The sequence below is a fragment of the Nerophis ophidion genome, linkage group LG25 (genome assembly GCF_033978795.1).
Source record: "Nerophis ophidion isolate RoL-2023_Sa linkage group LG25, RoL_Noph_v1.0, whole genome shotgun sequence".
NCBI classification, from domain to species: Eukaryota; Metazoa; Chordata; class Actinopteri; order Syngnathiformes; family Syngnathidae; genus Nerophis; species Nerophis ophidion.
In genome coordinates, this window is record NC_084635.1 from 17,999,948 (window position 1) to 18,022,164 (window position 22,217).

General features: G+C 41.5%; 1 protein-coding gene across 2 annotated transcripts in view; it reads right to left on the reverse strand.

Moving 5' to 3' along the window:
- Positions 1 to 20,993, reverse strand: part of dagla (diacylglycerol lipase, alpha) — a 95,259-nt gene extending 74,266 nt beyond the window's left edge. For both annotated transcript variants that reach the window (XM_061887442.1, XM_061887441.1), the window contains exon 1: positions 20,457 to 20,993. The gene's annotated coding sequence lies outside the window, so the exon portion shown is untranslated. The remainder of the gene's footprint in view (positions 1 to 20,456) is intronic.
- Between the last annotated feature and the right edge of the window lie 1,224 nt (positions 20,994 to 22,217).

The window sequence follows — 22,217 nt, forward strand, 5'->3', positions numbered from 1 at the left end:
ACTTCTTGGGTACTGATTAATGCGAAGGGCTACCAACCAGTTTGATACACACTTAAATAAATTGCCAGAAATAGCCAATTTGCTCAAGTTACCTTTAATAAACAAATCTATATACATACTAAAAAATGGGTATTTCTGTCTGTCATTCCGTCGTACATTTTTTTTCCTTTTACGGAAGGTTTTTTGTAGAGAACTAATGATGAAAAAAACACTTAATTGAATAAGTTAAAAGAGGAGAAAACACGAAAAAAATTAAAATTAAATTTTAAAACAATTTATCTTCATTTTAGACTCTTTAAAATTCAAAATTCAACCAAAAAATATGAAGAGAAAAACTAGCTAATTCGAATCTTTTTGAAAAAATTAAAAAATTATTTATGGATCATCATTAGTAATTTTTCCTGATTAAGATTAATTTTAGAATTTTGATGACATGTATTAAAAAGGTTAAAATCCAATCTGCACTTTGTTAGAATATATAACAAATTGGACCAAGCTATATTTCTAACAAAGCCAAATCATTATTTCTTCTAGATTTTTCAGGACAAAAAATTTAAAAGAAATTCAAAAGACTTTGAAATAAGATTTAAATTTGATTCTACAGATTTTCTAGATTTGCCAGAATATTTTTTTTAATCATAAGTTTGAAGAAATATTTCACAAATATTCTTCGTCGAAAAAATAGAAGCTAAAATGAAGAATTAGATCAAAATGTATTTATAATTCTTTACAATAAAAAAAAAATGTACTTGAACATTGATTTAAATTGTCAGGAAAGAAGAGGATGGAATTTAAAAAGGTAATATATGTGTTTAAAAATCCTAATATCATTTTTAAGGTTGTATTTTTTCTCTAAAATTGTCTTTCTGAAAGTTATAAGAAGCAAAGTAAAAAATAAGTGAATTTATTTAAACAAGTGAAGACCAAGTTTTTAAAATATTTTCTTGGATTTTCAAATTCTATTTGAGTTTTGTCTCTCTTAGAATTAAAAATGTCGAGCAAAGCGAGACCAGCTCTCTGGTAAATGAATAACATTTTAAAAATAGAGGCTGCTCACTGGTAAGTGCTGCTATTTGAGCTAGTTTTAGAACTGGCCAGCGGGCGACTCATCTGGTCCTTACGGGCTACCTGGTGCCCGCGGGCACCGCGTTGGTGACCACTGGTTTACATCTTTCGAAAAATGTTTTCTTAAGAACGTATAAATTCACTGTATTCCATCTAAAATATTGTTTTATGATTGCTTATATATTTGCCTCCAAACCTTTCAAAATACGCTCAAATCTGCATTCATGCAGATAAACAAACAGTCTCCTAATGGTAATATGGACCATCGCCTGAAGCCCAGGAGTGCATCTCAGTCACGTGTTTGCAACTCAGCAATATTCAGGAGGAAGTTGTTTTCACGGTGCATTCAAGGACTACTGTACAGAGTAGGATACATCAGCCCCTGCCAGAAATAATAATAGATTTTATGTGTTACGCACTTATCAATGAAATACATTTAAACATTTCCTCTAAAGCCCACCTGTGTCCTGGGACTTATTTTCAGAGTTTGTAAACAACAGGAAAAACAACAAAAGATGTTCTAATAATAAAAAATATTGATTTAATTACTAGTATCGACCATATACTGATACTAGATATCATTACTGTCGATTTTTGTATCAATCCGCCTACCTCAGTAGGTACATTTAAGAGCTTTAGCTTAGCAGTTAGAATATCCTACTGTGTGTAGTGTAGAATATTTAACTATTCCTCCAGTGATACTTTGAAATGTAGTTTATTTGCCCCCATGGAGGGGAGGACTGCAGACTTAAGTGTCACAAATGTCTTCGCTAGCGAGAATGGCAATTGAGGAAGCCTTTGTTTTCTTGTCATGTCAAATTTGCGGGGAAGCAGCTACAATGTGCCATCAACATGCATTATCGCGATATATCGATAATATTAAAAACTGTACTACCAGCTGAATTTATATCATCGATAGCGTATACCATCCATACCAAGAAAACCCAACAGTAAGAAATACTAAATCCATCTTGCTTCCTCAAAAATAAAAGAGCTTCTAATTATGAAAATAATGTGTTTAGAAAGCTGCACGCAGGTATAAAGACAACGTTAAGTTGGCGGAATTAGGCTAAAATGAACATTAAAGCTATTTTTAACACAACTCCATCCCTCTGTTAGCTAGCTGGGTAACAGGCGGACGGACTATCATAACAAGGAGAGTCACTCAATTGGCAGTTTTTAAAAAACATTTTTTACAACCAATAAAGTCGTTATGTTCATTTATCTATAATCTCGCTGCTCAGCATTGAGAGCAAGATATTCGTGGCAAGGAGAAGCGCCAACTGGTCCAAGAAGAGATCCGTGCAGAGGAGGAGGAAGAACGTTGCTGCCGGATGGTCGGCATGTCCAAACAAGGGGCGTGGACAAGGTGGGAGCATGCAGAACCTCAAAAACTCACCTGGGCAGAGCTCTGGAGAGCTGAACCTCTGTGCACAATATTTCTCATCCAGTCTGTGTACGATGTCCTCCCATGCCCTGCCAACCTGCACACCTGGGGCCTAGCAGACACTCCGGAGTGCAAACTGTGCCAGAGGGGCACCTTGGAGTACATCCTGAGTTGTTGCCCAAAGGCACTAGGGGAGGGGCGGTATCGCTGGCGCCACGACCAAGTTTTAAAAGCCCTGGCGGATTCTATCTGCGCAGCGATACATAACAGCAAGTCCCAGGCCGCCTGTAAGCAGTCAATCACCTTCATCAGAGCAGGACAGAAGGCAAACCGCAAGCCCAACTTCTCAGGAGGGCTCCTCGCCACCGCTCTTGACTGGCAGCTCCATGTTGACTTGGGAAGGCAACTCAAGTTCCCGGCCAACATCGCTATCACGTCACTCCGCCCAGACATGGTGTTAACATCGGAGTCAACCAAGCAAGTGGTGCTACTGGAGCCTACTGTCCCCTGGGAGGAGTGGATTGACTAAGCAAATGAGCGAAAGAGGTCCAAATACGCTGAGCTCACTGCAGAGTGTAAGAGTAACGGCTGGAGACCCCGCTGCGAACCAGTCGAGATTGGGTGCAGGGGTTTTGCTGGTCACTCACTACAGCGTGTGTTCAGAATCCTTGGCATTAGAGGACTGCAATCCAGAAAAGCCACCAAGAACATCCTTGCGGCTGCAGAAAAAGCCTCGCGGTGGCTGTGGCTCCGTAGGGGGGATCCGTGGTGCGCTACTTGGACACAGGCCGGGGTCTGATCACCCCCGGCTGGGTCGCCCAGGAGAGGGCGTCTGATGAATAAAGACCCGAAACACCCTATGACCCCAGGTTTATCACTGATGACATGTCCAAGCATCACCGGGAGGTGTATTCAAGTTCTGGTCTGCCAGTGACATTTTGTGACAGGCAGAACAATTGAATACTCTTCCATAACGGCGGAATAGAATAGAAAGCACTTTATTGATCCCTGGGAGAAATTCAGCACCACAGTTCGCTCACAATAAACAATGATAATAATAAATAATATAATACATATAATATATTATATATATACTATATGAATGATATAAATATATTCTACACCAGCGCCCCCCAGGACCCCAAAGGGAATAAGTGGTAGAAAATGGATGGATCGATGAAGTCTCATTAGGCTGTGGCCAGTTAATGATTCATATATTCAAATTCATTTCGCCTTCCACTGAACGTGCTCTTTCTCTCCGCAAGGTCCGAGTGTAGTGGGTGGGAGGTGTTGTCCATAATGGCTAGGAGTTTTGCTAGACTTCTCCTCTCTGACACCACCGCCAGAGAGTCTAGCTCCACTCCCACCACGTTACTGGCCTTCTCGACCAGCTTTTCCAGTCTGTTTGTGTCCTTCACTCTCAGCCCGCTGCCCCAGCAAGCCACGGCATACAAGAAGGCGCCCGCCACCACCGACTCGTAGAACGTTTTCGAAATCTTTGTCCAGAAGTTGAACGATCCTAGCCTCCTAAAGAAGTAGAGGAGGCTCTGTCCCTTCTTGTAGAGGCCCTCAACGTGTTTTGACCCATTCAGCTTGTGGTCGATGTGTACTCCGAGGTATTTATAATCCTCAACCATGTCCACATCAACCACCCTGATGGAAACAGGGGTCGCCGGAGTACTCTTCCTCCTTCCTAGGTCCACAACCAGCTCCTTGGTCTTCGTCACATTGAGCTGGAGGTGGTTCTTTCCGCACCATGTGACAAAGTCCTCCACCAGTGCCCTGTATTCCTCATCATCACCATCCTCAATACACCCCACTATCGCAGAGTCATCAGAATACTTCTGAAGGTGGCAGGACTCTGACTGATATTGGAAATCGGTGGTGTAAATGGTGAAGAGGAAGGGGGAGAGGACTGCGGCCTGCGGGGGCCCGGTGTTGCTGACCAGAAAGTACCCAATCAAACCAACTGTTACGAAACATACGTTCTTACTTGGCGGTGTGTTTTGGTATTTTTCAAATCTAAAATATGTGCACATTGAAGCCTAGCTAGTTAGCTGTAGCGAGCTAACTAGCCCAGCTTGTAGCAGCCCTAACCGGCCTACAAGCTACGGTGTACCGGTTGAGACGCATAATAGATTTAGCCCTTTAGCTAGTCCTACACCCCAGTCTACCGGGCACCACACTTTAGTCATAGGGGACTCCATCACCCGAAACATAAAGCTTAGCAAACCAGCCACAATTAAGTGTATTCCCGGGGGCAGAGCACCTGACATTGAAGCTAATCTTAGGGAGCTAACTCGCAACAGGTCTAGTAAACACGTACGGCAGGCTAACCGCACCACTAGTTATGCGAATATAGTAATACACGTTGGCTCCAATGACGTTAGGATGAGACAATCAGAGATTACAAAGAGAAACATAGCCAGGGCTTGTAATCTCGCCAGAAAGATGTCCAGGCATCGAGTAACTGTCTCTGGCCCCCTGCCTGGGAGAGGCAATGATGAGAGATATAGCAGATTAGTCTCTCTTAACAGGTGGCTGGATAGCTTCTGCAGACAACAGGGATTTACGTTTATTGATAATTGGCCCTCTTTCTGGGGAAAACCTGGCTTGCTGAGGAGAGACGGCCTTCACCCTAACCAGGAAGGCGCTATCCTCTTGTCTCGGAACATAGACTTCGCATTGAGCCACATTTGACTAACTGCACTAGAGCAAGCCCGGTCACAGGCAATTACAGAGCCTGCTAGCCTGGGTATGGAGTCAGTTAAGTTAGAACTAGCCAGCGCCAGGCTGGATGATCCCTGTACACATAGCAATTTTCGTAGAATAATACACAACTCACAAAATGTTTTTTCTACTGTGTCTATGACTACGTCAGAGTTAGACATGCGCTCTACTGAGGTGGCAAATTATGATGCGTTCAGTTTATCGCAGCGCCAAGTAGACAATCTGAAAATTCCCGTCATATCAATTCCTAGATATGGTCGTAATTATTTTAAGTACACTGCGCATAATAAACGTAACATTATTAATATTGTTACGACGGATAATTTCATCAACAACTCCTTAAAACAGCCCACTACCTATAATATGGGCTTTCTAAACATCAGATCTTTGTCTCCCAAAACGTTATTAGTCAATGAGGTCATTAGAGACAACAACCTTAACGTCATCGGTCTTAGCGAAACCTGGCTTAAACCAGACGACTTTTTTGCGATAAATGAGGCATCCCCTCCTAACTATACGAATGCGCATATTGCCCGTCACCTCAAAAGGGGAGGGGGTGTCGCACTAATATACAACGAAAACTTTAACTTTAGTCCTAACTTAAATAATAAATATAAATCGTTTGAGGTGCTTTCTATGAAGTCTGCCACACCTCTGCCTCTGTGCCTGGCCGTTATCTACCGCCCCCCAGGGCCCTATTCGGACTTTATTAGTGAATTCTCAGAGTTTGTTGCTGATCTAGTGACGCACGCCGATAATATAATTATAATGGGGGACTTTAATATCCATATGAATACCCCATTGGACCCACCGTGCGTGGCGCTCCAGACTATAATTGATAGCTGTGGTCTTACACAAATAATAAATGAACCGACGCATCGCAGCGGCAATACGATAGACCTAGTGCTTGTCAGAGGTATCACCGTCTCCAAAGTTATGATACTCCCGTATACTAAAGTAATGTCCGATCATTACCTTATAAAATTCGAAGTTCAGACTCATGTTCGGCAAGCTAATAAGAATAATAACTGCTATAGCAGCCGCAACATTAATGCTGCCACAACGACGACTCTTGCGGACCTACTGCCCTCGGTAATGGCACCGTTCCCAAAGTATGTGGGCTCTATTGATAACCTCACTAACAACTTTAACAACGCCCTGCGCGAAACCATTGATAGTATAGCACCGCTGAAGTTAAAAAAGGCTCCAAAAAGGCGTACGCCATGGTTTACTGAAGAAACTAGAGCTCAGAAATTATTATGTAGAAAGCTGGAACGCAAATGGCGCACGACTAAACTTGAGGTGCACCATCAAGCATGGAGTGATAGTTTAATAACTTATAAACGCATGCTTACCTTAGCTAAAACTAATTATTACTCAAATCTCATCCGCATTAATAAAAACGATCCAAAATTTTTGTTTAGTACTGTAGCATCGCTAACCCAACAAGGGACTCCTTCCAGTAGCTCCACCCATTCGGCAGATGACTTTATGAAGTTCTTTAATAAGAAAATTGAACTAATTAGAAAGGAGATTAAAGACAATGCGTCCCAGCTACAACGGGGTTATAGTAACACAGATACGATTGTATATACGGCGGATACTGCAAATATCCAAAATAGTTTCTCTCGTTTTGATGAAATAACATTAGAAGGATTGTTACAACGTGTAAATGGAATAAAACAAACAACATGTTTACTTGACCCACTTCCTGGGAAACTTATCAAGGAGCTTTTTGTATTATTAGGTCCATCAGTGCTAAATATTATAAACTTATCACTTTCCTCGGGCACTGTTCCCGTTGCATTCAAAAAAGCGGTTATTCATCCTCTCCTTAAAAGACCTAACCTCGATCCTGACCTCATGGTAAACTACCGACCGGTGTCTCACCTTCCCTTTATTTCGAAAATCCTCGAAAAAATTGTTGCGGAGCAGCTAAATGAGCACTTAGCGTTTAACAATCTATGTGAAACCTTTCAATCCGGTTTCAGGGCAAATCACTCGACTGAGACAGCCCTCGCAAAATTGACTAATGATCTATTGCTAACGATGGACTCTGATGCGTCATCTATGTTGCTGCTCCTCGATCTTAGCGCTGCTTTCGATACCGTCGATCATAATATTTTATTAGAGCGTATCAAAATACGAATTGGTATGTCAGGCTCAGCCCTGTCATGGTTTAACTCTTATCTTACTGATAGGATGCAGTGCGTCTCCTATAACAGTGTGACCTCGGACTATGTTAAGGTAACGTGTGGAGTTCCCCAGGGTTCGGTCCTTGGCCCTGTACTCTTCAGCATCTACATGCTGCCGCTAGGTGACGTCATACGCAAATACGGTATTAGCTTTCACTGTTATGCTGATGACACCCAACTTTACATGCCCCTAAAGCTGACCAACACGCCGGACTGTAGTCAGTTGGAAGCGTGTCTTAATGAAATTAAACAATGGATGTCCGCTAACTTTTTGCAACTTAATGCCAAAAAAACGGAAATGCTGATTATCGGTCCTGCTAGACACCGACCTCTATTTAATAATACAACTTTAACATTTGACAACCAAATAATAAAACAAGGTGACTCTGTAAAAAATCTGGGTATTATCTTCGACCCAACTCTCTCCTTTGAGTCACACATTAAAAGCGTTACTAAAACGGCCTTCTTTCATCTCCGTAATATCGCTAAAATTCGCTCCATTTTGTCCACTAAAGACGCCGAGATCATTATCCATGCGTTTGTTACGTCTCGTCTCGATTACTGTAACGTATTATTTTCGGGTCTCCCCATGTCTAGCATTAAAAGATTACAGTTGGTACAAAATGCGGCTGCTAGACTTTTGACAAGAACAAGAAAGTTTGATCATATTACGCCTGTACTGGCTCACCTGCACTGGCTTCCTGTGCACTTAAGATGTGACTTTAAGGTTTTATTACTTACGTATAAAATACTACACGGTCTAGCTCCAGCCTATCTTGCCGATTGTATTGTACCGTATGTCCCGGCAAGAAATCTGCGTTCAAAAGACTCCGGCTTATTAGTGATTCCTAGAGCTCAAAAAAAGTCTGCGGGCTATAGAGCGTTTTCCGTTCGGGCTCCAGTACTCTGGAATGCCCTCCCGGTAACAGTTCGAGATGCTACCTCAGTAGAAGCATTTAAGTCTCATCTTAAAACTCATTTGTATACTCTAGCCTTTAAATAGACCTCCTTTTTAGACCAGTTGATCTGCCGCTTCTTTTCTTTCTCCTATGTCCCCCCCTCCCTTGTGGAGGGGGTCCGGTCCGATGACCATGGATGAAGTACTGACTGTCCAGAGTCGAGACCCAGGATGGACCGCTCGTCGGGACCCAGGATGGACCGCTCGCCTGTATCGGTTGGGGACATCTCTACGCTGCTGATCCGCTTCAGATGGTTTCCTGTGGACGGGACTCTCGCTGCTGTCTTGGAGCCACTATGGATTGAACTTTCACAGTATCATGTTGGACCCGCTCGACATCCATTGCTTTCGGTCCCCTAGAGGGGGGGGGTTGCCCACATCTGAGGTCCTCTCCAAGGTTTCTCATAGTCAGCATTGTCGCTGGCGTCCCACTGAATGTGAATTCTCCCTGCCCACTGGGTGTGAGTTTTCCTTGCCCTTTTGTGGGTTCTTCCGAGGATGTTGTAGTCGTAATGATTTGTGCAGTCCTTTGAGACATTTGTGATTTGGGGCTATATAAATAAACATTGATTGATTGATTGATACTTGTGAAACTGGCAAAACCTTTGACAGACAGGTAGACAAACATCCCTGGGTAGCCTCATGTTTACAAATTCTCACAACCTTGATCAGAAGAAGGCTAAGCTAAAGTATTTGGAGTCATTCAACAAGGTAATGTAGTATAATCTATGTGGGTGGCAATAAATATTCCCTCTGGTTTTACTGTCCCAAATACAACACTATTTATCACCTATGACTTACTAAAAAAACTTAATCTAGCCTTCATTCTCTATGAATAAACAACTGACACAATTAAAGTCCCACACCTAACGTACTTCATTGAGCAAGTAACCACAATCAACAGGTATTGTAAATTTTCACCTTTATAAAGTGATGATTCCTGCAGGGTTGTTGTGATTATCTGTTGTGTACCAATAAAATGACAAGTGGTACTAGGGAATAGATTACAGATTGTCATAGTAAATAATAAATCACTTAGAATTAATGTCCAGGGTGTACACCGCCTTCTGCCGGATTGTAGCTGAAATAGGCCTTCTGCACCCCCGCGACCCAAAAATGGACAAGAGGTAGAAAATAGATGGATGGAAGGTGGAAGTGATTGGATCTTGACTCAACTAAGACAAAACAAAGCCCACTACTTGGCTGTCACCGTTTTCTTTGGTCTAAAAAAACACCTTTGCGCAGCTATGGAAAGTTGTGCTACATCTCCAAACTGGTGGCGAACACAAGTCTGATCATATTCAAATTGATATTTGACTTTCCCAACTAATCAAAGAGAATTTAGTAGAACGTACCAAGGGCACCTTTTGCCACCGACCGAATCCCAGTGGTCCTACCGGGCAGCGATTTACGTAAAATCCAACAATGCCATGTTACGGTACCTGGGTTGCGTGTGACGTCACATTTCGTTGCCTACTCAGCCAGCTCTTCGCACTTCAGCCTTTGGCGATCACTTTAGCAGCACTGAGAGCAGATTTAGCCAAACTACCTCCGGTAAACTTTTAATTTTAGATGCCAACAAAGAATCCATCCATCCATCCATTTTCTACCGCTTATTCCCTTTTGGGGTTGCGGGGGGCGCTGGCGCCTATCTCAGCTACAATCGGGTGGATTGTGTACCCCGCCTTCCGCCAACAAAGAAATTGACAAAAAAAAAAAAAACATTAGAAAAATGCGGCTGTACTTTTCCAAAAATGCACAGGCCTCATGGTAATATACATTGGATTTGTTATTGGCATGCTACTGATTAACATTAGCAATTTTACAAGCAGATTGAAACCCCGCCAACATTTGTGAATTAAAACTACAACTAAGATGCAACTTGCAACAAACTGCTGGAGCGCAATAATAAGTACAATACCTAAAGTATTAACACTTTTTGGCGCAACAAAAACAACACACCAAAAATTCTGCACTACTGCCATCTAATGTTTTGGACTTGCAACTGTAATTGAAACTTGATGTCATACTGGCAAATGATAAATAAACAAATGGACAGTGGTTATCATAATCAGCCCATTTTGAAATGTTGCTATAAAAAATGTTTTTATGAGAGACAATTCATATTTATTAACACACAAAAAAGTACCAACAATTAGTACCATTGGTTACAGCCAGTGCTTCCCAGGTAGTGGGCATTTGTTACTGTATCTGCTGAAATGTGAAAAGCGCCCATCCCTACTTTGTACACAGATATTATATTTCAATGTCACAAGTTGTGAATCCAAACTCACTGGTCAGTACTATAGCACTTTTTATGATTGTACCCACTAAAAATAGGCTTATTAGCTAATTGCTTTGATTGATTGGGAAAATTAACTGAGGAAATAAACACTACGACTGTGCCAATCAATCAACCACTTATCTGTATTGGCCAATTTCGTAAAACGTATGTGATCACCATTGCTGATTTATGCCTTTTAATGCCGATCACAAACACCAAGCTAATTCATCACCTCCATTACAACAAATAAACTGCATCAGAATCAGACATACTTTATTAATCCCGGAGGGGAAATTCAAATTAGAACAGGATCGCTGACGGGTCTTTAAGCGTCAATTTTAAGTACTAATCATTGCAGTACTATCATTGGAGGACAAAGCTAAACATGTTACACACAGAGCAAGCATACTAATAGTTAAGCTAACTGCTAAGCTAGTTTGAAACAATACAAAGATAAGTGGTAAGTAAAGTTTAAGAAGTGTAGATGGAACCATGATACAGCAGGAAGTACCGGTAGTCAATTATTATGAGGAAATTAATAGGTAGAATAATAGGAGTTACAAAGAGGACAATATAACAAGTGTGTCAGCATTGTTACAATTAGTACATTACATGCATTAATTGGCTGCGTCGATATCAAGAGTGGTATTATTTAGGGGTTGTAATGGTACGGGTATTTTATCGCACTGTTTCGGTACAGAGTTTCCGGTTCGGTGCGGAGGTGTACCGAACGATTTTCCACACGGACATGATAAGTAGCCCTACTGCACGTTGTGTAAACAATACTCAAAATGACGGACATTTGAGGCATTTAAGAAACTCCGCCCTGACAGCTCTGCAAAAGAGGACATGTCGGGTAAAAAGAGGTCGTATGGTCAGTCTAGCAGCGACTGGGCTAGGTCCTGACCACACGTTCTCCCCTCACCGGACCCCCCCTCTCGGAGCCTCGCGGGCGGAGTCCCCCCAAACGCCCCAAATGTCCGGCACCTCGAGTTATGGTTGCGTGTATTTTCAATGTACGTTCAGTGTTAAGAAGGTTAAAAACAAAACAAATTGCGCACGCAATAGCATTCCTGAGGGAGGGGGATAGACAGAGAGAGTGCATGTGTCTGCTTTTTATCCATAGATTTATCAGATTTAATTTTTGTGTCAAAAGTGTGCCCCGGAGGTCATTTGCAGCCCACAGCTAATGTTTTGAAGGCCCACGGCACATTCTAAAAATACCATTAAAATAAACAAAAACATAACAAAAGTTAAATAAAAAAGCTTAAAGGTTAAATGTAATTTAGAAAAAGTTGCAATGTTGACTAATAGAAAAAAGCTGTTTTTTTTTTTCTTTCAAACTGTCATTGCTCAAAACAAACATATGTAGAGTATATGTAGTATATATAGAATGTATTCATATGTATATATTATGTATATAATATATTATATATATTATATTATTTGTTATTATTCTTGTCTATTGTGAGCGAACTGTAGTGCTGAATTTCCCCCAGGGATCAATAAAGTACTTTCTATTCTATTCTATAATATTTAATTAAAATCAATATTATTATGAAATATTGACCTATCCAAGGTTCCCATTACTTCACATCAAATATTCCACTCAGAAAAATATTTTTGGTGGAAGATTTTGCAAATTTGGTAAACAAATAAGCAAAAAACTTATACTGTACCGAAAATGAACCGAACAGTGACCTCTAAACCGAGGTACGTACCGAACCGAATTTTTTGTGTAGCATTACACCCCTAGTATTATTATATGACATATACTACAGGGATTAAATTGATATTTTTTTCTCCCAACGGCGGATGGCGTGGCTCAGTGAAAGAGTGGCCGCGCGCAACCTGAGGGTCGCTGGTTCAATCCCCACCTAGTACCAACCTCGTCACGTCCGTTGTGTCCTGAGCAAGACACTTTCTCCTGATGGGTGCTGGTTAACGCCTTACATGGCAGCTCCCTTCCATCAGTGTGTGAATGTGTGTGTGAATGGGTAAATGTGGAAGTAGTGTCAAAGCGCTTTGAGTACCTTGAAGGTAGAAAAGTGCTATACAAGTACAACCCATTGATCATTTATCCCCAAACAATGTTTGTTGTTGGTTTTTTTTTATGTTTACAACATTTGAAAATAATTCCACGGACTTGGGAGTACTTTGACTGCAAAAAGAAATCACTGTATGAGTAATAGATATAATTGTAGTTTTTGTTAAGATATTGTGTTGTACTATTGACTTTGTTTTGCTCAAAAAAGAAAACAAGGCACAATGCAAAATACTGTGTTGATAAGTGGCACACTGTCAATTGCACTCGCCATAAAAAAAACTTAGAAAAATGTGTCGTTAGAACATGTGATCAGTATCAGTATCGACTGATCTCACTCATAGCAATCGGCATTCTGATAAAACATCCCTAATAGAAAACACTCATTTTGGTCTTAGTTGCTTCAAGATGTCTTTCACTAACAATCAATTTCATACAAATTGCACAAATATTCAATCATGTATTTATTTATTGTTATGCCCATTCCTGGTAACCACCAGACCAGGTGCAGATGGCTGATTGGTCGACAAAAAATTGACGATTTGTGGGCACGGTCATGTTTTTAAAAAATGATGATTTTAGGTTGTATTTCCTTACTTGCTACTGACTGCATGAACCAGGGGGAGGCTATTGAAAAAGCTATTGAGCTGAAATGCAACAATTCACTCATCTGTCGTATTCGGAATTTAAGACGCTGGCAAAGAGACAAAAACAACAAAAAGTCCAACAGAGAGGATATTTGCGTCAGGGCAACCAAAAAAAGAGGTAGTGAAGATATGAAATATGCACTTTTTCAAAACAGAGACATTCTACTAGTGCGATCACCCTGGAGACAGCCAGTTTCTACAAATTAAAAACCTTGAAGGGGGTCTTGCATTAAACAAGACTGCATGCTTCATGTACCAAACACTATTTAAATAACAAAAAAGCAAACTAGCCACACTTTGCTGCTGCATCTTTTGTGTGTATTGAAAAAGGTCAACCATTAATTATTGACATCACAGTTTATATCAACCATATTTGCACACATGCCATGTGGAATACTTAGAGGAAGAGTATTTGTTGTGTATTAAATCAGTGGTTCTCAAATGGGGGTACACATACCCCTGGGGGTACTTGAAGGTATGCCAAAGGGTACGTGAGATTTTTTTTAAATATTCTAAAAATAGCAACAATTCGAAAATCCTTTAAAAATATGTTTATTTAATAATATTTTAACAAAATATGATTCTAAGTTCATAAACTGTGAAAAGAAATGCAACAATGCAATATTCAGTGTTGACAGCTGGATTTGTTGTGGACATGTTCCATAAATATCGATGTTAAAGATGTCTGTTTGTAAATAAATGTTTAGAATTAAGTTCATGAATCCAGATGGATCTCTATTACAATCCCCAAAGAGGACACTTTAAGTTGATGATTACTTTTATGTGTAGAAATCTTCATTTATTTATAATTGAATCACTTGTTTAATTTTCAACAAGTTTTGAGTTTTTTTTATATCTTTTTTCCCAAATAGTTCAAGAAAGACCACTACAAATGAGCAATATGTTGCACTGTTATACAATTTAATAAATCAGGAACTGATGACATAGTGCTGTATTTTACTTGTTTATCTCTTTTTTTCCAACCAAAAAAGCTTTGCTCTGATTAGGGGGTACTTGAATTAAAAAAATGAAATAATGTTGAGAACCAATGTATGAAATTATTAGATGTGTTACAATCATCCACGAATACATTTAATAATTTTTTATGTCTTTCTCGCCATCTCCGGCAATCAATTTAATGTCAGAGTTGACCAACTTCTCTGTTTATGGCCACAACCTTCTACTATACAAGTGATAGGCATGACTTACAATCTAGAATTTACTTTTACCAAATCAGTGGTGATGCAGCAGCTTACTGGCCCAGTATGTCAATAGCTGCATAAGTTAGTGCTCTGTGATCTCGGCACCCATTAAAGTGGTTCCTCTGCGTTAGCACTTATAACAATATTGCTAATACTTGGGTAATATTCAGGTCACGACATGTAACTGGAATATTTTTGTCCGTTTTTACAGGGTTTTATGTGCGCAATAGAATACTTTCGTGAGCAGCATTTTTAACTGGGATCTGTAAACGGGCTGTAAAGCAGCTGTAGTACATCTGGAATGTCGCTGCTCGAGCCCTGACTAGAATAAGGGCACCTTTGTTTTAAGAGGTTATTGTAAAATTTTTATTGTAATTTTAGAATTGTGTTCACATTGAATAAGTGTTTTCCATGGTTGTGCTGGAATGTCCTTTCCTTTTCTTCCTTGCTGGGCGATGGATTATAATCAGAGAACGATAATATATATTTCCTCCGGGTCCATATCGCCAATAATTATTGAAATCAATGCAGTGAGGTTGGGACAGTGGCCGTGCCACCAACCTGAGAATTCCTGGATCAATCCCCACCTTCTACCAACATAGTCACGACCGTTGTGTCCTTGAGCAAGACACTTCACCCTTGCTCCTGATGGGTAGTGGTTAGCGTCTTGTATGGCAGCTCCCGCCATCAGTGTGTGAATGGGTGAATGTGGAAATAGTGTCAAAGCGTTTTGAATACCTTTAAGTTAGAAAAGCGCTATGCAAGTATAACGGGGGGGCTGTATATTGTAGCGTCCCAGAAGAGTTAGTGCTGCATGGGTTTCTGGGAATTTGTTCTGTTGTGTTTATGTTGTGTTACGGTGCGGCTGTTCTCCCGGAATGTGTTTGTCATTTTTGTTTGGTGTGGGTTCACATTTTGGCGCATATTTGTAACAGGGTTAAAGTTGTTTATACGGCCACCCTCAGTGTGACCTGTATGGCTGTTGATCAAGTATGCATTGCATTCACTTTTTTAAATCTGTGAAAGCCGCATATATTATGTGACTGTGCTGACACGCGGTTTGTACGGAGGAAAAGCAGACGTGACCACAGGTTGTAAAGGACGCTAAAAGCAGTGCCTTTAAGGCACGCCCCCAGTATAGTTTTTCGGGTGGAAATCAAAAGAAATTCGGGAGAATATTTTCCCCGGGAGATTTTCGGGAGGGGCACTGACAAATTGGGAGGGTTGGCAAGTATGGTGAATGGGTGAACGTGGAAATAGTGTCAAAGCGTTTTGAATACCTTGAAGGTAGAAAAGCGCTATAAAAGTATAACCCATTTACCATTTCAAAGCTTAAATAAGAATAACAGACCAAATAAATGTTACACAGACCACATAACTTCCTGGCATTAAACCTGCAGAAAATTGTTCTTCTCAGGTTTTACTATGCTTACATTTCCACACTATTTGTATGAGTATCGGCTGGGGACATCTCTGCGCAGCTGATATAGATAACAGGATTTCATTCTGCAGGCCAAGCTTGCTAGGTAGGGATGTGGCCTACAAACGTGTCCAACGACAGCAATCACCACGCTTGGGATGGTTTTCTGCTGGCTCCACTTTGGACGGGCCTCTCGCTACTATATTGGATCCACTTTGGATTGGACTCCCACGGTTATGTTAGATCCACTATGGATTGGACTTTCACAATATCATGTTAGACCCGCTCGACATCCATTGCTCTCGGTCCCCTGGAGGGGTCCTCTCGAAGGTTTCTCATAGTTATCATTGTCACTGTCACCGACGTCGCACCGGGGTGAGTTTTCCTTGCCCTTATGTGGGCTCTACCCAGGATGTTGTTGTGGTTTGTGCAGCCCTTTGAGACACTGGTGATTTAGAGCTATATAAATAAACATTGATTGATTGACTATTTTGTTTGACTTTATTAAGCATTTCTCATAAATTCTTTATTTTTGCACCTTCATTTTAAGAGGTTATTGTTAAATATTTTACAGTTGTGTTTACATGGATTAAGTGTTTTCCATAGTTGTGTCAGAATGTCCTTTCCTTTACTGCCTAACTGGGGGTGTAATATAAATCAGAGGACTTTGTGGGCCTACTGAAATGAGATGTTCTTATTTCAACGGGGATAGCAGGTCCATTCTATGTGTCATACTTGACCATTTCGCGATATTGCCATATTTTTGCTGAAAAGATTTAGTAGAGAACATCCACGATAAAGTTCGCAACTTTCGGTGCTAAGAGAAATGCCCTGCCTCTACCGGAAGTCGCAGACGATGACTTCACATGTTTGATGGCTCCTCACATATTCACATTGTTTTTAATGGGAGCCTCGAACAAAAAGTGCTATTCGGACCGAGAAAACGAAAATTTCCCCATTAATTTGAGCGAGGATGAAAGATTTGTGTTTGAGGATATTGATAGCGACGGACTAGAAAAAATAAAATAAAAATAAAAAAAAGTTTTTTTTTAAAAACCCGATTGCATTGGGACAGATTCCGATGTTTTTAGACACTATTACTAGGTTAAATCTGGGAAATCCCTTATCTTTCTATTGTGTTGCTAGTGTTTTAGTGAGTTTAATATTACTTGATGGTCGGAAAGGTGTCTCCACGGGTGTCTTGACGTGCAGTGTCTCAGGGAAGTCGACGGCAGCTATGGACGGCACAAGCTCAGCTGATCTCCGGTAAGAACTGACTTTTTAACCACAATTTTCTCACCGAAACCTGCTGATTGACATTCGGTCGGGATCCATGTTTGCTGTGATCTATAGTAAAGTTTCACCTCCGGGAATTTTAAACAAGGAATCACCGTGTGTTTGTGTGGCTAAAGGCTAAAGCTTCCCAACTCCATCTTTCTACTGTGACTTCTCCAATATTAATTGAACAAATTGCAAAAGATTCAGCAACTCAGATGTCCAAAAAACTGTATAATTATGCCGTTAAAGCAGACGACATTTAGCTGTGTGTGTGCACAGCCCTCATACTTCCTAAAAACCTGTGACGTCTTGCGTAAACGTCATCATTACACGATGTTTCGAAGACAAAACTCCCGGGAAATTTTTAATTGTAATTTAGTAAACTAAAAAGGCCGTATTGGCATGTGTTGCAATGTTAATATTTCATCATTGATATATAAACTATCAGACTGCGTGGTGGGTAGTAGTGGGTTAAATTTCCAGGAAGTTTTTTGTTGAAAACTTTGCGTAATGATGACGTGTACGCAGCATCGCGTGGACATCAGGGGCGGTACCTCTGGATTGGCAGACCGGGGTGGTGGTTCCTCTCTTTAAGAAGGGGGACCGGAGGGTGTGTTCCAACTATCGTGGGATCACACTCCTCAGCCTTCCCGGTAAGGTTTATTCAGGTGTACTGGAGAGGAGGCTACGCCGGATAGTCGAACCTCTGATTCAGGAGGAACAGTGTGGTTTTCGTCCTGATCGTGGAACTGTGGACCAGCTCTATACTCTCGGCAGGGTTCTTGAGGGTGCATGGGAGTTTGCCCAACCAGTCTACATGTGCTTTGTGGACTTGGAGAAGGCATTCGACCGTGTCCCTCGGGAAGTCCTGTGGGGAGTGCTCAGAGAGTATGGGGTATCGGACTGTCTTATTGTGGCGGTCCGCTCCCTGTACGATCAGTGTCAGAGCTTGGTCCGCATTGCCGGCAGTAAGTCGAACACATTTCCAGTGAGGGTTGGACTCCGCCAAGGCTGTCCTTTGTCACCGATTCTGTTCATAATTTTATGGACAGAATTTCTAGGCGCAGTCAAGGCGTTGAGGGGTCCCGGTTTGGTGACCGCAGGATTAGGTCTCTGCTTTTTGCAGATGATGTGGTCCTGATGGTTTCATCTGACCGGGATCTTCAGCTTTCACTGGATCGGTTGGCAGTCGAGTGTGAAGCGACCGGAATGAGAATCAGCACCTCCAAGTCCGAGACCATGGTTCTCGCCCGGAAAAGGGCGGAGTGCCATCTCCGGGTTGGGGAGGAGACCCTGCCCCAAGTGGAGGAGTTCAAGTACCTAGGAGTCTTGTTCACGAGTGAGGGAAGAGTGGATCGTGAGATCAACAGGCGGATCGGTGCGGCGTCTTCAGTAATGCGGACGTTGTACCGATCCGTTGTGGTGAAGAAAGAGCTGAGCCGGAAGGCAAAGCTCTCAATTTACTGGTCGATCTACGTTCCCATCCTCACCTATGGTCATGAGCTTTGGGTCATGACCGAAAGGATAAGATCACGGGTACAAGCGGCCGAAATGAGTTTCCTCCGCCGTTTGGCGGGGCTCTCCCTTAGAGATAGGGTGAGAAGCTCTGCCATCCGGGAGGAACTCAAAGTAAAGCCGCTGCTCCTCCACATCGAGAGGAGCCAGATGAGGTGGTTCGGGCATCTGGTCAGGATGCCACCCGAACGCCTCCCTAGGGAGGTGTTTAGGGCACGTCCAGCCAGTAGGAGGCCACGGGGAAGACCCAGGACACGTTGGGAAGACTATGTCTCCCGGCTGGCCTGGGAACGCCTCGGGATCCCCGGGAAGAGCTAGACAAAGTGGCTGGGGAGAGGGAAGTCTGGGTTTCCCTGCTTAGGCTGTTGCCCCCGCGACCCGACCTCGGATAAGTGGAAGAAAATGGATGGACGTGTACGCTTGACGTCACGGGCTGTTAGGGAATATGAGCGCTGCGCACACACACAGCTAAATGTCGTCTGCTTTAACCGCATAATTACACAGTATTTTGGAGATCTGTGTTGCTGAATCCTTTGCAATTTGTTCAATTAATATTGCAGAAGTCAAAGTAGAAAGATGGAGTTGGGAAGCTTTAGCCTTTAGCCACACAAACACACGGTGATTCCTTGTTTAAAATTCACAGAGGTGAATCTTTACTATGGATCACAGCGAACATGGATCCCAACCGAATGTCAACCAGGAAGTTTCGGTGAGAAAATTGTGGTAAAAAGTCGCTTCTTACCGGATATCAGCTGAGCATGTGCCGTCCATAACTGCCGTTGACTCCCCTGAGACACTGGCGTCAAGACACCCATGGAGACACACCTCCGACTATCAGGTACTGTTAAACTCACTAAAACACTAGCAACACAATAGAAAGATAAGTGATTTCACAGAATTATCCTAGTAAATGTGTCTAAAAACATCTGAATTCGTCCCAGAGCAATTGCGTTTTTTTTTTTGTTTTTTTTAGTCCGTCGCTATCAATATCCTCAAACAGAAATTATTCATCCTCGCTCAAATTTTCTCGGTCCGAATAGCACTTTTTGTCGGAGGCTCCCATTAAAATCAATGTGAATATGTGAGGAGCCCCCACACTTGTGAAGTCATCGTCTGCCACTTCCGGTAAAGGCAGGGCTTTTTTATTAGCACCAAAAGTTGCGAACTTTATCGTGGATGTTCTCTACGAAATCCTTTCAGCAAAAATATGGCAATATCGCGAAATGATCAAGTATGACACATAGAATGGACCTGCTATCCCCGTTTAAATAAGAAAATCTCATTTCAGTGGGCCTTTAAGTGTTTTCCATAGTTGTGTCACAATGTCTTTTCCTTTTCTACCTTGCTGGGGGGGGGGGGGGGGGGGTAATATAAATCAGAGGACTGTTATATATATATATATTTCCTCCTGGTCCATATCACTAATAATTGAAGATATCAACCCATATTGAAAAAGAAAACTTTTATGGTGATACAGTTTTCAGCCCAGGCCAAGTGTGAGGTTAAATGTGTGCAGCATGTGTGCATGGGATTAAAAACCAACAAGTATAAACACATCCAGTCGTGTTTGCATTTATTAAAAAAGAGAGCAACCGCTCAGGGTGTCATTCTGCAGGCCTGGCTAGGTAGGGATGTGGCCTACAAACGTGTCCAACGACAACAATCACCAAATCAAGCGCGACTGAACGTGACAATTTACCCACAAAAAGAAGGTTCATCCATTATCCTCACCTGGGTTTTGACGCTGCCTGGACGTGAACCACTGCATCGGTTCCTCCTCCCCGCCCATAGTCGATGCCCTCCGACTGGAGAACCGCCTCGTCAGCCTCGTCCTCCGACCCCAAAAGAGATGCGGTGACAAGTCCGTGAACGCCTCGCCGTGAACCGAGCAGCTGAGGAATGAATGGACTAATCAAACCACACGGGCGCGCGCGCGTGGGTCCGCATCTCCGAGCCGTTCGAGAGCAACACGTCTTCCGCTGTGGCCGCTTCTATCCACGTTGAAGCCAGTGGCGTGTGTGCGTGTGCCCGCCAGCCGCCGGGCGACTCCCGTATCCCCACAGCAAGGAAAACACGGGCAGCATTCCACGGGAACCGGGCCCACCCCCCGGTACACAGCGACTCGGAATTACGTACCAAGACAGAAGCGAGTCCCCTTCCGCGTTCCGCTGCGCAAATCACGTACCGCCTTTTGATTGCGCATAACCCACACTCGCTTTTTTTTTTTTTTTAAACGGAAGTCACGTTTATTGCGGCGTAAGGGCGCCACTGGTGGTTTGTGAATATGAGGGGCGGGCGGGTCGATACAAATAGCGATTTTATTGATACCGATGGCAGTATTGGATCGATACTAAAACAGACGATCGATATTTTTCACTTCTATTCTATTTGTTACAAATGTTGTTTTTTATATTATTGTCTCGTTCATAATGTAAGAATTATGAGAAAATAAGATATTCTTCATCTCAGTATGTTAATAATGATGGAATTAATTACGGTGGCAGAGGGGTTTGTGCAGGGGTAGGGAACCTATGGCTCTTGTTGAATGTTTGTTCAGTACTTATTTGCGTGTATTTTTTTATTTGTATTTGTATTATTTTCCAAACATAACACCAGCCAAAACATTCAACAAACACAGGAAAAACAAAACACAGAAGACAAAGCGCCCTGTGATGAGGTGGCGACTTGTCCAGGGTGTACTCCGCCTTCCGCCCTGAATGCAGCTGATATATATATATATATATATATATATATATATATATATATATATATGGATATATATATAAGTACATACTTACATATATATCCATATTTATATATATATATATATATATATATGTACATACATACATATATATACATATATATATATTTATATATATATATATATATATGTACATACATACATATATATACATATATATATATATATATATATATATACATATATATATATATATATATATGTACATACATATAAACATATGTATACTTATATATATACATATACATATGTATATATACATATATATATAAATGTAATTATTATTATTTTTAAAAAACTGCCTAAAATAGGGAAAAATGGAGGGGGAGGAGATATGAAATGTGAAAACTAGTGCTGTCAAACGATTTGTCTAAACTTGATTAATCACATTATTGAATTTGAATTAATTGTGATTCATCACAATAAGTTACTTGATTACATAGTTTTAATTAACCTTAAAAATACTCCAAATGTTTAACACAAAAGTAATGTTAGTGTCATGATGTCATAGACAAACATTATTTGTAATTATTCGAATCTACTTTAAGTATTTGTTCAACATTTTAACAGTTTTACCTTAAGCAGTCAGGCTACCTGTGTCTTTAAAAGGCAGTGCCTGTTGATTGACAGGTGACGTCATGGTGCCGGAGCGTACTTAACTGTTTTAGCAGCGAGTGACGAGGACAGCCTTGAGATGAAAGTGGCAGCACATTCCTGTGGACATTCTT